This window comes from Episyrphus balteatus, chromosome 3 (genome assembly GCF_945859705.1).
Source record: "Episyrphus balteatus chromosome 3, idEpiBalt1.1, whole genome shotgun sequence".
In the NCBI taxonomy this organism is placed as follows: domain Eukaryota; kingdom Metazoa; phylum Arthropoda; class Insecta; order Diptera; family Syrphidae; genus Episyrphus; species Episyrphus balteatus.
The window spans coordinates 15,079,802-15,097,832 of NC_079136.1; the positions used below are offsets into that span (position 1 = coordinate 15,079,802).

The window sequence follows — 18,031 nt, forward strand, 5'->3', positions numbered from 1 at the left end:
TGAAATACTTCTTCATCTTTTCTGTGATGTCTGAATCTTAGAAATTTTTGGGTACAAGATTCAAAGTTGAAGATTAAAAGATATGTAAGTGTGTGTGAGTTAGTGGAAAGTTTTAAACCACACCACATAAATCACAAGAGTTCACAAGGGTTGGATATTTTTAGTCAATAATTCTTGTTCTACTTCAGGACTTGTCAATACTTAATCCGTCGTAGTAAATGCAACAATTTCCAGTGTTCAAGTAATATTAGCTTTGAAAGTCCTTAAAAATTACCTTCAACAAATAGTTCTTTTTTTAACTTGCGATATAGTTATGCATTCGTTAAAAAAAAGTTGAGATAATAATGGAATTCATTTTCTTAGACCAAAAATAACGGTTACCTGTCATATACCAATTTCGGAAAAGTTAATTTTCTCAAAAAAAAATTCCCAAAACGATTTGAATACAAATTCAAGTAATAGTTCCTATAGGTACACGATCTAGGGATCCACAGTGCGTCGATTGTATGGAGATGTTGAAAAAAAATCAAATTTTTGAAAATAAGTTGAGTTTGGAAAAAAAATTGTTTTTAAATGTTATTACAACACGTTTTACAAACTTTAGCGAAATTTCCACGCATTTCCATATTTATATCTAGAAAACGGCTTGCACAATTTGAATAAAATTGAAGAAATTTGATTATCTAGGCGAGTTCAAAAAAAAAAAATAGTGTCGACCCTATTCTCCCCCTGCCACGCCTACTTTTGTATACATTATTCAATCCAGGAACTTGTATGTATGGGAATTCGGGAAAAAATAAAAAAACAAGTGTTTTGCTAAGATTTCTTGATTTTCAGGCTCTAAATTTGATTGCATATTTAGTTTTGACTTCATTAACTGCAAAACACCACGCAATCGGGCTGTTGGGTTGGAAAAACAAGCATCAAAAAGCTCCCTAGCGGAACACATTATGTAAAAAATACTCGTAAACAAACACTTGTTGCAAGAGAAAAAGCAGGCTTCTGCAAAAAAAACTTACTTTTTTTAAAAGGTATAATAATTGTTTACTTTCTTTAAATAAAAACACTTTTTTCCCATCGGATCCCTCCAAAAATATATAGCTTATCGAAGTTAGTACTTAACACGCACAAAGAAGCTTTGATTTGGACTCTCAAAAAAAATATAAATTTACATGCAAAAAAAAATAATGCAGTTAGAATAATTATATTTTCTCTCCTGAATATGAATCTAGCAAAAAAAATATCATATCTTCTTTTTTTCTTCAACAAATGCTCTTTTGACCGTTAACTAAAAATCTTACTCTCATTATTTTTTTTTTTTTATTGATCTTCTGAGCATCTCTGACGACAGAAGATTGAACTTTATCATAAATTAACTGTTGATTCATTCACTCAGACTAATTACCTTGAATTTGGCATACTTGCTCCACATTTTTGGCAATTTTTTTTTTGATTTTTTTCCACTAGTCGCCGCACTGTGGGATCTTTTGATGAATTTTTTTTTTTTTTTTAAATCATTATTAACGGTACCTGCCATCATAGCCGTAGCTAGGATTTCATTTCGGAAGGGGTTAGCTCAGACCGGGCAAAATTTTTTTTATATATTGTTACATGCGAGCGTAAGTGAGCAACAAAATTTTGTAGAAGCCTTCCTAAACCTTATACAAAAAAAAAAATTTCGTAAATAGGTACCATATAAAAAAACACTAGATATCATCAATGGTTTTAACAGCCAGCAGATAAATCATAAATTGACTCTCTCTGATGAGATTTATGTATTATTTTTTTCAAATTTCTTTGTTTATTAAAAGTTTTGAACATTAAAGCCTAGTAAGCGGCTGAAGCGAAAAGAAATTTTCCATACAAAATTTCGTTAACGAAATCCTGAACGAAAATTTCGTTTTGCTTTTCGTTTTTTCAGTACGCAGCTCTAGCGAAAAAATGGAGAGTTTTCACTCATTTGTTACTTACTTTTTTACTGTCCTGTGCATTTTTCTTGACTTCAAGAGCAGTGTTGAAGGTTTTTTCACTTTTAATTCATTTATTTCTTGCTTTAAAAATTATTTTCAGTTGATTTTTCTTGATTTTAAATTAATTTTGAATTTGGAGACTTGAAAATTTTTCGTTTGCGTATTTTTCAGCAGCGTATTAAACTTTAGTAACTACGCAGCTCTAGGGAAAAAATGGAAAGTATTCACTCATTTGTCACTTACTTTTTATTGTCTGGTGCATTTTTCTTAATTCCAAGAGCAGTGTTTTTTCACTTTTAACTTTTTTATTTCTTGTGTTAAAAATTATTTTCTGTAGTTTTTTCTTGATTTTTAATTAATTTGGATTTTTTTATTTGACTTTGACAGAATACTCGATAATATTTTTTCGTTAGCATTTTCTTTTTCGATTGATTCTACGTAGTGGCTTTTCCCTCAGTTTATCTTTAGAGAATACATTTTTCATAAAGCCTAGAATTTAACTATTATTCGGAATGATTTTGCGTTGAAGATGAACATTTTAAAATCAACGTGGAGAAAAAAGGTTAATTTTTGATAGTTTCGTATCTTAAAGTCACATAAATCAAAGTAGTTCATCTTTGAAACAACGATGTTTCAACTTCAATTTATTTTTTTTCCTCAGTATACAAATTTAACCTGCACCCAGAACAGGATAAATCTTTAGCGGCTGAAATTTTGTCTTTTCACCTCTATACCTAGTGTCCATATCCTTGGCTAAATATTTAACTCAATTCACCTCAAATAATAATTTTTTATTAAATGTCAATGTAAAATAAATTTTATATCACGCCTGAATTTGAAAAATCGAGTTTTTAACCCCATAGTTCCGAAGTTCAGCAAAATATTTCAAAAATGCTTTTTACTTTTACGCTAATTAAGATTCAAATAGATAGGTCTAGAAAGTACAAAAAAAATCAGTATTTGTGATAAGTATCTACAGAAAAAATGCGACCCAAACGTCATAATATAATATCGTTTAAAAATTAAAGTTTCCAATATTTAGGCTGAAGGAACAATTTTCTTGCATTCTCGTTTCTTATTCATATTCAGCCTAGTTTGCTGTGTTACCACAAGCTTTAACAAGTCAGTAATCTGAATTTGACCAAAAAAATTATTTAGCATACAACTATAAGTATTGCATTTCCAAGACAAAAACAAAAAATGCTTAGTTTTTGTGTTTGTGTCCTATTATTTCAAAAGTGAGCTCTTTTAGCAAAAACAAATTGTATAAAGAGACAATCAATTTATAATTATCCATTTTTGTGTACGACTTATGGTTCCCACTTATAAGAGGGTTGAAAATTTCATATAAATCAGTAGGTAGATACTTCTTAAAAAAAATACTTTTTTCATATAGGTATTTTATTTTGTTCAAAGTTTTTTGAAACTTAACCGCGACAAAATTGAATATTTTCGATTTATCACTAAAATATAAAAGCAATCCATCAAGTTCGTCACATAAATGCACAAGTATGTTTTAGGGTTAGGGTTGTATTTGTTCAAATTCTCATCATATGATTTTCTAAGAAAAATTTCGGGGGGGGGGGGGTTAAACCCTGTAACCCCCCCTCTAAATACAGCTATGCCTGCCATAGAACCGTTTTTAAATTTCTTACTATCTCCCAAATAACTGGTTCAATTTTAATTAATTTTTTAACGTAAAAGCATTTATATAGCCTTAATATAAATCAAAAAAAAATTTAAAAAGAACAACTTTTTGATTTTTTAAAATTTTCAAATTTTTTTTTGAAAAATTAAAATTTTGAAAACCTTAATTTTTTGAAATATTGGTTTTAAGTGTTGCTTCAAAGTTGCTACAAAATGGCATACCAAATTTATTTTAATTTTTTTTTTTTCAAAAAATTATTTATAAATACCTAATAAGTTTAAAAAAAAACGGCTCTAACGATTTTGAATTTTTTTTTCTTAAAATAAATTTGAATATAACAAATCAATTGAAAAACGAATTTTATGTTTTTTGTTTTATTTTGTTTTTTTTTTTTTTTTTTTTTATAAACCTACGTTTATCAAATTTTTATATAAAAAGTCTAAAAAATTATAGTAAATTTAACTCTAAGAGCAAGTTAGGCCTGCAGATTGCACCTTTTTATGATAAGCACATTAATTCAACATCTTGCAAACAAGTTTAAACAATAACAGGTTTTAGTCCAAAAAAAACATGATGCAATTTTTCATGGTCCACAAAAGAAAAAAAAAAAAGTACAAACATTCTCCATAGGGTCAACCTCCCCATGATGATTGGTATATTCAGATAAAAACATAGGAAATGCTTTCAGGAAACTCATGGAGGCGCGTGCCTCAACTGAAATCCTGCTCTGGGTCATAATTATAATATAAAACTGCGTCTGTCCGTTATCCGGATGCAAGTGTCCGAAATACAGGAAATGTTTTCCATTACTGTGTCCAGCGGAAAGGCCAAGTAAAAACAACCAGAGTTGTACAAAATTCATCAACATGAATGTTTTTCTTCTTTTTTTCCACCATATCTACTGCTGGGATAGAGATGATTCCTCTCAGTTTTTCTATAAACAAATGGCCAACAAATATTTTTAATGAATTCCTAAAGTTAAAGCTAAAATTCCAACTATTACTTTTTTCTATACCAACCTACCTATTGTATATACAAAAAGGACCATAGTCAAGTTGGCTAAAACCAGTACGGGATTAACATAAAGAAAAAGTATATGGAAAACATTAATTCATCCCCTGGCGTGACGAAACCATAAACTTTTATTTTTTTATTATTAGATTTTTTTTTTTTTAGTTGTTTGTTGTTGTTATTGTTGGATGACATCTTTTTTTGTGGAACACAATGTTTTCATTAGACCCGCACCCGAAGTCTGCTGCTGCTGGCTGGAAAGAAAAAAAGTTTAATAATGTACATTAACGCAATAACCTGCGCGATTATAAGGAGGAAGGTGCTTGTAATCCTGCGAATTGCCTTTGGAGAAGAAAGTTTTTTCATGTCAAAGTCGGTCGTCGTCGGTCGCCTCTCGGCTTTATTGAAAATGACCTCCCTTGTTGGATTATATTTTTTTTTTATGGATAATAATACATAATTCCTTGCGCAATTTCAAGAGGTAATATAGAGGCTTAGGGCATTTTAAGAATAATAAGCATCAAGGTAGAATATACACACAGCTTCGCCATAGGGGTGGACGCCTGGACGACCGACATGACCATGGGTTAATCTTAAGTGGTTATTGTCTCAAATTAAAAAGAATTCAATTGGCATAGATGAAAAAAAAAAAACTTGGCGAACCTCGGGTTTATAATGGAGAAGAGAAATATTTGAAGTAGGCTTTTGATATTTTATATTTTTTGCTTCCTATGGGCTTCTATAAATAAATTGCACGACTGGGGTCGCACGTACTTGCTCTTATGCTTAAAGTAACTATAATGTTAAAGCTTTTTATTCAAGAAATTTAAAATTCGATATTTTGAAGAAATTTCATAAGTAAGTATACAAAAATTAAATCTGTTTTTATAATTAATACAACCCCGTTTTAAAATATCTTAAAAAAAAAACAAATATGCCATTTTATTTCTCGTATAAAAAGGTATTTTTAGAAAAAAAATTTTGAAAATTGTAGGAGCCGTTTTTTAAAAAAATAATTTTTTATATATAAAATTTTTTTAACATTTTTCAAAAAAAAAAGTTGGTATGCCATTTTGAAGAAATAATTAATTTACACATAAAAACTAAATTTCAAAATTTTTCATTGATCCGTTTTCAAAAAATTGATTTTTCAAAAAAAAATTTTGAAATATTTTTTAAAAAACCAAAAATGCGTTTTTTGAAAATTTTCTAAAATTTTAATATTATCTTTACTTACACACTTTTTATAAAAATTTTCATTTAAATCGGGTTAATTTTGTACGAGATATTCAGAAACGAAAAAAACCGTTCTATGACAGGTACCGTTAATAACGGTACAAAAAATATTTTTTTTACTTAAAAAGTTGGCCCTTATGTGTAGTATTACACACAAAAATTTTAATCAAAATCGTTAGAGCCGTTTTTGAAAAAAATTAACTTTTCTATTTCCGTTATATGGCAGGTACCGTTAGTTTTGGTCATAAAAAAAAATTTCAATTTCCCCTCTAGGGAATCACCAAAAACTGCTAACTACCAAGTTTGAAGAAAATCACTTCACTCGTTTAGGCTGCAGCTCCAGATAGAGACAGACGGACAGACAGACAGAATTGCCGGACCCACTTTTTTGGCATTCTCCATCATCGTAATGTCATGTAAAATTGTTATCTCGAGTTCGATTTTTTTTACGAATCCTAAACTTGCCCTATAGTACCTATATCGCAAGTAAAAATGAAGCCGGATGTAGGTACACCCAATGGGTATGTAAGAATTTTTTTCTAAAAATCAATAAACTCACAACTGCTATTCATATTCCAATATCTAACCATTATGACCACGGTATTTTGAAAGTTTGAACACTAAATTGGGACGAAATACTTAATAAGAAAAGTACATAGGACGTTGGAAAAGTATTATCGCAGGTACTGAGCTCAGCGTTGGGCGTTTTAAACTGCAAGAAATTTTAATCTCCACCACCAAGTCTAAAGTAATCCTATTTGAACTGATGATCCTCAAAATTTTTTATTATATGTAAATACTCGGCGGATTTATTGAAATTAAGATTGTGCAGCCTGTAGTGGATGTACAGTTATGTGTGATATCTCAAATGGATGGTTATATTGTCAGCATGCGAAATAAAGTTAAATGAAGTTTTTAAGTGTGCTAAGTAAAAAGATATTACGTGTAACACTCGTTTTAATTATAAGTTATGAACTATTTTCATAACTTAGATTTAAAATATAGAATTTTTTCATTAGCTTTACCATTATTTTTCAATCTATTGATTAAAAATAGTTCAATTCTCTACAGTCTACTGTTTAGAAAATAATTTGTTTACCATCTCCTTTTACCCTAATTAACTCTATTTCATGATTGATTTAAAAAAAAAAAAATTATCTGGGGTCGAATCACCGTCTACCTTCGCTAAAGTACTGACGCTATATGTTTCTATCTTTTTCTTATGATTAAATAGAGACAGCAAAAGTCATCAAAACGAAAATGTATGATGGTAATCGTATGCCGTAATTCGACACCAGTATTCACCTTAAGGTTATAACCTTTCAAATAAGCTATATAGCAACATATCTAATAATTTTTTATTTAATTTTGAACTGCAATCTATACCACCCTGCTAGGAATCTTAGGTGTGCACGAAAATGGCAGTCACTTTTTCGTGGATGCAGCCGGGGTTCATCGATAAAATATGTTTTTTTGAATTTTTTTTAACTTTAACTTTGACATTGAAATCTTTTAATTTTCTTACTTCACTGTTTTTCGTATTAATATAAAATTTGAATTTATTTTAGCTGCATTTTTTTTACTTGCGATATATGTAGGTACTATACATATATCAAGTTATGCATTCGTACAAAAAAAAAAAGTTGAGATAATATTTTTCCATGACATTACGATGGTAGACAATGCCAAAAAGTGGGTCCCGGAAGTCCGTCTGTCTGTCTGTCCGTCTGTCTGTCAGTCTGTCTGTCTGTCTGTCTGTATAAGGAGCTACAGCCTGAACGGATGGACCCATTAATGTCAAACTTGGTATGTAGCGTATGTAACCCCAGAGGGGTTTTTGGAATTATTTTTTTTTGGACCAAAAATAACGGTACTTGTCATATAGGTACCGATTTTAGTACAATAGATATATTTTAAAAATAGCTCCAACGATTTTGTTTAAAAAATTCAAATGTTAGTTTTAAGCTAAGGTGTATCTTCTAATGAAAACATTTTTTTTTTTGAAAATCATTTAACGGTACCTGCCATAGAACTGTTTTTTTTTAAACTGATTATCTCAGAAGCTGCTTATCCGATTTCAACGAAACTTTTTGTAAAGAAGCATTTCTATAATTTAAATATAAACCAAAAATAAAATTTTCAAAAAAATAATTTTTGGATTTTTAAAAATATTTTGAAAACGGGACATTGAATTTTTTTCAAATTTTGTTTTAAGATGCTGATTTTAGTGATTTGTACAAAATGGCGTACCAATTCTATTTTAAAACTTTTTTTCCAAAAAATTATTTATAAAAAATTAGTTTTTTAAAAAACGGCTCCAACGATTTTGAAATTTTTTTTTTAAATGCATCTTAATATATCAATTAAAACTGCATACTTGTTTTGGAGGGCAATTTGATTTCAGATTTTATTTTATTTTTTTTTCCAAATTTCTATATAAAAAGTCTTAAAAATTTAAGCAACTTTAACTCTAAGAGCAAGTTCGTGCGACCCAGTCATGTATTTTATTTTTAATATTTTCCACACTCATTCTTAAGAAATTATTAATCGACATAATTAGATTTCTGAAAAAAAAAATCACCGATATTTTAAAAATAAAAAAATCCAAAAAGGTGTTTTTTTTTTTTGGTGAAAATTTGAAAAATGTTGGTAGGTATACAAAGTTTTTGTTGAAATAAGTTTTGTTGTTTCCAAGTATATATACATGAAATAGGTTCTTTATAATGTACCATAATATAGTGCAAAAAACGTTCATTTTTATTTATTTATTTTATTTCGTAGTTTTTTTAATTTTTTTGTTTTAATCTTCCGTCTGTTTTCATAACCATTAACCATTTTTTATTTTTTCATTACTTTTTCCGTGTTTAAATGATTGAATCTCCACTAAAATATGAATTATTATTAAACGAAAAACAGACTGACAGTTTACTGTTTAAATTAATAATTAAATTATTATTTATAATTTTTTTTTTTTTTTGAAAACTAAAATTTAAACTTATAGTCATTGGAATCCTTAAAAAATGGTACTGAAACTATAAAATTAAATTTGAGATTACTCAAAAAAATTTTAAATAGTTCAGTAAGCTTACCTAAGCTTCAGCTTAATTTTTTGATAATTTTACGTTTTTATTATTTTTATTTTTGTATTTAATTTAGAATGGTATTGCCTACATTATTTTATTTTTGGTAAAATAAAATTTGTAAACATATTTTTTATCGAAAGAAACCTGTGGACGTTTTAAAAAAGATACCAAATTAAACAAAGAAAACAACAAGACAACACATTACTGCTCCTAAACTCCCAAAAGAAATCTCTTGTAAAGAAAACACTGAGTGAGATGAAAAATAGAGTGAAGTCAGAATCCTACCAACACTTGAGTATTTGAGCAGTGGAGTTCATTTTGGGGATAAAACACACACAGAAACCAAAATATCCCCTTCAAATGATTACAGTCAGAGAGATGTTGTGAATATGTTTTTAACAGAAAACACGAAATGGGGAAAATTCTATACAAACACTCTTGTCACCGAGTATAAAGCTTTTCTCCATCGACATCCACTTGCTCATTCTAAAAGAAAAATTTTCCTTTCCCCCCAAAATACACTATTTCTGAGTATATTTTTTTTGTATTCAAGTACATAGAAAATACCTACTCAAAACACTGAGAGAAGAGAAAAATTGAAATTTTTGAAAAATAAACAAATGAGTTCTCAGATACTAGCTCCAAGTAGCTTTTTCGCTAGTATTTTTTGTATTCACGTTAGTAGAATTTCGTATGTTTTCAAAGTACCATTAAATAAATAAGCGGAACTCTTGTATAAAGTCAAAACAAAGAGGCATAGAAAAAAATAAAGAAATTTATTTTGCATCCGAATTGAATTTTTTGTTGATGCTCAAAATTATAATTATTATTTGTATTTGCACTCAGACAATTTTTTGATAATGTTTTTGTTTATTTTGGAAAGTGTTCAATCAAAAATTAAATTGCTTTTAAGTGATATTTCTCAACTTTGGTAGAACAGTGTTTGTTTTTATAATTTTTAATTTATCAAAGCAAATTTAAAATAAATAAAAAATAAGTACGAATTTAATTTGTTTATTTTTAATTGTTTTTCTTTTTATTTTCAATGTTTTAGCATTGACCTATTAAGGCTTAACTTAAAAAAAGTGATTTATTATAAAGAAAAAAAGAACTGTGTGCATTTCCTAAAAAAATAAAACAAATCATAGAGAAATCTTATAAAATAAAAGCAATAAAATAATATAAATTTATATTTCATTCGTGTAACTGTAATTATAGAATAAATAAAATAAAATTTTAAAAATTTTGGAGCTTATTTTGTTTTAATTTTGAGAAATAAATTTTATAACATTGAAACTTGTGGAGTGTTGACCAGATCAGAATAGAACAGAACTTTAGTACATAACTTGATTTTACAAAATTGAAATTACCTATACGAAAAAAAAACAGAAAATATTTAGCAAATATGTTTTTTCAAAACATATTGAATCAAAAGAACTTTGTTTGGAGTATCATTTCTCTTCATAAGTTAAATTGCAAGGTAAACAGTTAACATTCTTTAAATTGTATGTGCTTTTTTAAAAGAATTTATCAACACTTGAATTTTAAAATTCACTTTTCAAAAGAATCTGTTTTTTTAAAATAAAAATCAGTTCAATCGAAATATAAGATAAGGATATTTATGGTAATTCAAAAGAAATATATATTTTTGTGCGACTTGCAAGTCGCAAAAAAATTTTACAACTTTTCTATCAAATTTACAATTTCTATAAAGTACCTATATCCTACAATATATTAGATACCTATTGAAAAAAAAAATATATCCTTGAAGTAAAAGATACTATTCAAATTAAATGTAGGAACATACTTTGAAAAAAAAAAAAATCGAAGCCCGAAGAAATACCGATCTATTATTATCTATTTGATAATTTTTTATGATTATTGTTTATTTGTTATGAGATATCAACGATCAAAAATACAAAACGGGAAAAAGGGACAGCGGACGAAGAAATCTTTAAAAACATGATTGTTCATACAAAATTGAGCATTTTATCAAATCTTATCAAATTAGAATTATTTTCAATTACACAAATCTTACACTTCTAATTTGTCTGAATTTTAAAACTTTATTTAAAAAGAAAGCACACGGAATAAGGAAGTATTTATTTTTTTTAAAACAACTTTTACTTGCGTGAGAATAATATGGTAGAAATAGTTTTTCAAAACATATCTGTTAATGCCTAATACTATTATTGTTTTAGACATTAACGGACAATTTTTATCTCTAAACTACCTAGTTCATTGAATGTTTGAAGCTGCAAATTTTCCAAATTTTTTGAGACTTGAAATCTAAAACACAATATTTAAATTAAATTTCAAAAAGAATTCGCAAAAATTAAATTTTTAAGTACAATTTTTCTTCATAGAGAACTTAGATAAAAGGTACATACTTATAATTTCGAATACATTTAGCCTTATAACATTTCAAAGAAATAAAAAAAATTAATATCATAAAATTCCAATGTTTTAATCATCATTATTTACGACATTACAGCAAAGAAAATTAAGAAGTTTAAACTCTAAATTTTTGCTTCTATCAGCAAGAAAAAGCTTCAGAAAAGTTTCTTTTCTTGCTAGGATACACTTTTTCATATATTTTTTTTCCTGCTATTAAGGTTGAGTGAAAGATTTTATGTAGGTACCTGTTTCCGTTATGCGCTGTGCGCATAAACTTTTTTTTTATTCACCTAGTTTCCCCATACCCCAGGAAGGGTAGGTATACATTATGTGTAGGTATACTGTCGAATAAAATTTTGTAAAGGTAGAAGAAGACTCCACCTTTTCAGGTGCTGAAACAGGTAGGTACCAACACCTTTTTATGTGTATAAATTTGTATATACTTGGAAATTTATATGAAATGATTTCTTTTAGCCAATCATTGAGTATTTAGTATGTATTTACATAAAGTACTAAAATATACCGTGTACATAATGTAATAACGTCATGTATAAGATAGGTATGTATTACAAAGTTATTTATGTACATCTTAATACTTCAAGGTTTTATGAAACGGAGATAGGAATACACGAAGTAATTTTAAAAGAACATTTAACCGGAAGAAGAAATCTTATATATTTACATTACCTTTTCTGCTTTAGTTTTGATTTTTAATCGTTTTCTTGCCTGTATTTTTGTAAAATCGAACATACGAGTATTAAAGCGTAATGTAATCTCAAAGTTCAAAAAATTATGGTAGTTTTAGGAAAAAACACTTTTCAACGTGGAAACTTAATGTAGATTTAAGGGGTTAGGCTAATCTAAGGGCTACAAAAAATATTTTGGTTTTTTTCGAACTGAAAAATGTTGGTAGTAAAAAAACAAGTATCTATTAAAGTTAAAATACAAAAATGTTCATAAAAACAATATTTATAAAAAAAAAACTTTTTATGTTATTTTTTTTTTCTTTTGATTAAATAATTAAAAAAACGTTCTTTTTCGAACACCTAGAGTGGCTAAACTCCGTAAGAACAATAAACTATTTTTATTAAGGGCACTTGAGTGTATTTATGAATGAAAATATTCAATTATTTAAAATTGGTTTTAAATACTTGAAGCATTGCAGATATACAGAGTAAACCTTACACTGTGCACTGCGAAAGAACTGATTTTCAATAGTTCGAACAAAATAAATGCGACTCATTGAAATAAAAGAAAAAATACTTTTCACTCATCTTTTCTCTCATGACAAAGATCAATCCAATGCAATAGCCTTGCGTAAAGCACCGAGAAACTCATATACAAAATTAAAAATAACCAAATTTAAATGTCCATGCTATAAAGATAAACTATAGCCCTTTAATCATATTGGTCACTGTGGTGTATGCGTAACCTTTTTTTTTCTAATATCACCTAAATGTAGAGCAACCGGATTTTTTGCTGACCGAATATTTAAGTAAGAAAAAAGAATATAAATCAATATAAAGGCTTCCAGACAATGCCAAACAAAATTCATATACTTAAGATTCGAATATTTCGAAAAATCGAGTAATTAAATTGCAACTTGCAAGTGAAAACGAAGTTTTTTACAAAATATTTTGGTACAGTACAGTACTCATATAAGAATGTTACTCCTTAAAAGAGGAAAAAACATTGCATAAAAAAAGATTTTTTAAGTAGAAGATTGATGTAAAAAATGGAAAAGTGGAGGACCTTTTCATTAATATAAAGAGGTCATATTTGGTGAGTATATTCTAAAAGTGTCTAGCAATCGATTTTTCAGATCATAAGATAAAAAAAAAATCGGTTTTTTGAAAATATTCTTTAAAAAAAATCGAAATACCTATAGATACGGCTCCTGCAGCCACTTACCTAACGGCCAGTCTTTAGTAAAATCCTGACATTTAGCCAAAATACTGGCCATTATAGTAGGGGAGCCCGAGATGCTAAATTTGCAGTTACTCGAGCGCCATGGGGACCTATTGGATTGCGAAGATTAGGTTCTAAAACGAAAAAAAGTATATGGAAGTTTTCCATTTAAGTGAGGATAAAAGCTTATAAACACGTTAAGAAAATGTAAAAAAAACTGCCACATTGAAATACTCGAGCGCGTCAGATATTAATAGGGTATAGGTACTCGCATTGACTTTGTGATAACCGATAAATATTAATCTGACGATAAGACAGTGGTGGGTGGCTACAAAAAGCGGCAGAAAAAATAAAAAAAAAAAGTTATTCGAGCGTGTCAGATTTTGAGAGGGTACGTTCAGTGAACTCCTAATAGTGTTCAATTTGAATAACTGACGATTTGGACGTGGCCTACACTTATAAATCATTTTTGAAAATGTAAAAAAATATTGTTAACTTAAGTTACTCAAGCGCGTCAGATTTTCTACTGTAGGTTCAGCTCGATGTTGGAGTCACCCTAAATGATAATCTGACAATTATGTTAAGGTGTATTGCTAATCTGACAATTTAAAAAAAAATTAGACAGTTTTTGAATAAAACAATATTTTTCGTTTCTTCTGGTTATTACCTACTGGATGTAATACAAAATTTACATTATATACATATTATATACAAAGGTCAATCAATAATAACACTGGTCAACAAAATTAAACTTTTTTTTTGTTACAGAAACCAAGGTATACTTTTCTATAGGATTTTGGTGTGCTGAGCTCAAATCCGAAGTCAAAAAAATTCTATCACATCACGTTTTTGAGATAATCCCGTTAAAAAATCGAAAATGCCGTTTTTTTACCAGTTATCGAGATTATTTCTTAGCTTTTGGTTATTTGTTTTAAATAAATTTGTAACGGTTTCTAATAGAACTAAATGTTGTCTTTCTAAATCCGTTTAAATCTTTTAGAAATCTCTTATCTTCTTTGAGAAATCTGAAATTGAAATCAACGTGTTTGGTATATCTCATGTTTATTTACTTTTAATAGCGAATCTCGAAAAGTTCTTTGCCAATCGCTTTCAAATTTTGACACAACGTTCCATTTAGAATCTTGCAAGTTTTTATATTTGCGAAGGTGGTGAATCGCAGTGAGATACATCAAAGCGTGACCGTGTCAGATACTTATACTAAATAATTACTAGTGAGAAAAATATAATTTTTTTTCTTGTTAAAAACAAGATAAGAACTTACTGGAATGTAAATGAAACGTTGTGTCAAAATTTGAAAGCAATTGGCAAAGAACATTTCGGGATTTACTATTAAAAGCAAATAAATATGAGATATACCAAACACGTTGATTTCAATTTCAGATTTCTCAAAGAAGATAAGAGATTTTTAAAAGATTTAAACGGATTTAGAAAGACAAGATTTAGTTCTATTAGAAACCGGTACAAATTTATTTAAAACAAATAACCAAAAGCTAAGAAATAATCTCGAAAACTGGTAAAAAAGCGGCATTTTCGATTTTCTAACGGGATTATCTCAAAAACGTGATGTGGTAGAATTGTTCTGACTTTGGATTCGAGCTCAGCACCCAAAAAACCTATAGAAAAGTATATCTTGGTGTCTGTAACAAACACCTTGTTGACCAGTGTAATTTAATATTCATAATAACTGGATTCGTCTTCCAGGTTGGTTTCCACTTGTTCAACTTTGTCGTCATCTCGTGTTTCTGTAAGCAAAAATGGTTATGATACTTACTTGATAATCTTTCTTTCGTATGATATTATATTATTAAAAAGTAAACGTACCTAAAGTCATAAGTTTTGCTCGTCTGGTCTTTAACGAAAGAAAAAATACCCCAAATCTAAGAACATTACGTAATGACCAGACGATCAGAGCTTCTATATTTATTAAAGATGGGGCTTTTGCTATAAAGTTAAGAATGTCACGTTTTACCTCGATACAAAAATTTGAGTGTTGGACCGGACTGGATATTCTCCGATAGTAAATTCCATATAAAACGTCTTTTGGGGCTTATTCCCTTTGACACGTTATTTTTTATCCAATTTAATGAATTCTTTAGATTTTTTGAGTCAATCCGTATCCACATAATAAGTGTAAGTAAATAAGACAAAAAAAATTAAGATATTTCGACAAAAACGTTAAAAACTCAGCAACACGAACCAAAAAATTCTATTTTTTTGACTGTACGTTCATGCTTTATCGATAATTTTGGCTATATTGCCCCATGAAAACCGTCAGATTATATGTTTTTCGTGTTCCTGATAAAATTCCCTTCAGAATAAAAAAAAAAAGTTAATCGCGCTCGAGTATTTCGAGGTGACGTTTTTTTTTTTTACAACTTTGTGCCTCTCCCATTTTCTTATGCCACGCTCAAATTGTCAGATTATTGAAATATACACTTTTCTAGATGTACTTAGCCTACCATTTCTTAATCTGACGCGCTCGAGTATTTCCGAGGATCGATTTTTTTTTACTAATCTGACGGGCTGCCCACAACGCAGACCACTGTATCAAGCTTTTATATTTGGTAGGAGTACATTACTGAGTACAAGCTTCCTCCCCATATGATTTTCTGACGCGCTCGAGTAACGCGCGAAATCCCTTCCTGGGCTCCCGTACTATTAAAGTTGCTCATTCTCCTCATATTTTCTTCTTTAGTCTTTTAAGGCCACTGTATTGTGTGGTCCAGGGCTTTTCGAATTCGGTAATAAACAGATTTTCGTCATTATTGAGAACATGAGACTACTTGTCTGTCGTCTTTAATCTCCTTTTTCATTGGGGAAAATTTATAGTCAGTTCTAGACCCCAGTTTATCTTAGACTGAGTTTTATCCAATATTATTTGTTTTTTTCAGAAGCGACTTAGACCGTGTCTGTGAATATGGCCCATTATTTTAGCATATTAACTTTAAATCTTAAATTTTTCTATTTTGTTTCATTTTAATACGAACACTATAAGTTCTCAAGGATAAATTCCATCTTCACCTTGAGATAAGGAAACAAGAAAGAAAAAATAAATAAAACAAAACAAAATACCTTTGCAATAAAATAAAGTAAAAGAACAAAATCCTTGTGAAAACTAACACATGATGTGAATTTAGTGTATGTATCGTGTTTACGGCATTATCCTTTTATGCATCATACCTCTTCATTCTTTTGCTCTTTATTTCCGATATACATATAGAGCTGATGCCGGTAAATTCTTGGTCCATTAGGATTTCGTATCGCATTCCTCTCCATTTTTTTTTTTTTGTCTTTTCTAACTCTTGAAAGGTAAACTAAAAAGCAAGGAAGTTCACGTAGCTACCTAGGTATAGACTATATAGTACACGAAGCATCACATCCTTAAAGAATATGGACCTGGACATGGATATTTACTCTAGCGTATCACAATAAACGTGTTCTTACTCAACCAGACAAATTTTCTCCCCCGAAAGAAACAGGAAAAAAAAATAAAGAAACTTCCGCATAAGTTTTAGGTAGTCAATAAAAATGCTCAAGTGGATTCTTAACATGTTTCTGGATAAAAAGGACGAAAAAAAGTTATACAAACGTGTGTTCACTAAATATTCCTTGATTTATTTAAAGTTAGGTATCCCCCAATGAAAAAAAAAAAACTTCTTTCTTTGCAAATAATTTCCATCAAATGCAAATATGCTATAAAACCAGGAAAAAAACAAAAATCTCAATTAAGAAAGAATTAGAAATGGGCGTTTAAGAAAACTTCTAAATTATACCAACCCCAATCTTTTTTTGGTAGCCACTTGTCTATACTCTCTTTACCTAATAGCGGACGCAAGAAAAAAAAAACACAACCCCTTTTGTTTTCTCTAAATTGAAATCAGGAAAACCTGGCAGTTGTTTGGTTCCCTAAAGCACTATTATACAAAAAAAAATACCAACAATAAATGAAGAAAAAAAAATTATATTTGGCCCGACGTTGTTTCGGGCAAATTGCAAATTGATACGAAAATCATTTCACCTAACGACTAATAACCGCTGTCTGATGTTTTTCGGCCATTTTCAAAGTCGGCAACACCTCGTTTTGGCTGCGAAAGCAATTGATGCAGAAAAGGATTAGATTGGAGGAATGGGAAAAGGAAGTAGTTGGACTATTAAAACGAGATGTTCGCCGTGAAATTCGATGGAAATAATTTTCAGATATTAAAGGTTTATACTACGGTCTGTGTGGCAAAAGGTAATTTTATTTTTTGATATCAGCAGCTGTTAGCTTTGGAATATTTTAATTCAGAAAGAAAAAGGAGGTGGAAAATGTTTCGATTTTTCTTCAAAAATTAGTTAATGGATTTAAATACCTTTAAAGCTTTGTAAACCTTTAACTAAATTTCCTAAACAAAAGTAATGATTAATCATTATTTATCACAAATCAAACTTTTTCTGTAAAAAGTTCTTCAAGGAAATGACTTTCCAACCAAAAATCTAGATAAATTTACCTAGAACCAATTGAATGACAAAAACTCGCCCATTTCATGTCAAATAAAATTTTCATCTCTCGGCAAGGATGAACGTTATTTAAAAGAAAATTCCAGGGAAACCCAATAAACCAAACCGACAACGACATACGGAATCAACCAACACAACACGTAAGAGTATTTGTATAAAGGCAAGGTGTAAGAAGAGGTGTCCCGAATTTGAACTCGTAGCTCATTCTGGATGATAAATGATGACTTTTCCTTTTACTATGTGCTCTCGCACACATT

General features: G+C 29.1%; 1 long non-coding RNA gene across 1 annotated transcript in view; it reads right to left on the reverse strand.

Moving 5' to 3' along the window:
- Positions 1–4,728: 4,728 nt before the first annotated feature.
- The window catches only part of LOC129915612 (uncharacterized), a 51,120-nt gene continuing 37,817 nt past the window's right edge, over positions 4,729–18,031 (reverse strand). The window contains exon 3 of the long non-coding RNA XR_008772332.1: positions 4,729–4,883. This is a non-coding gene — a long non-coding RNA (uncharacterized LOC129915612). The remainder of the gene's footprint in view (positions 4,884–18,031) is intronic.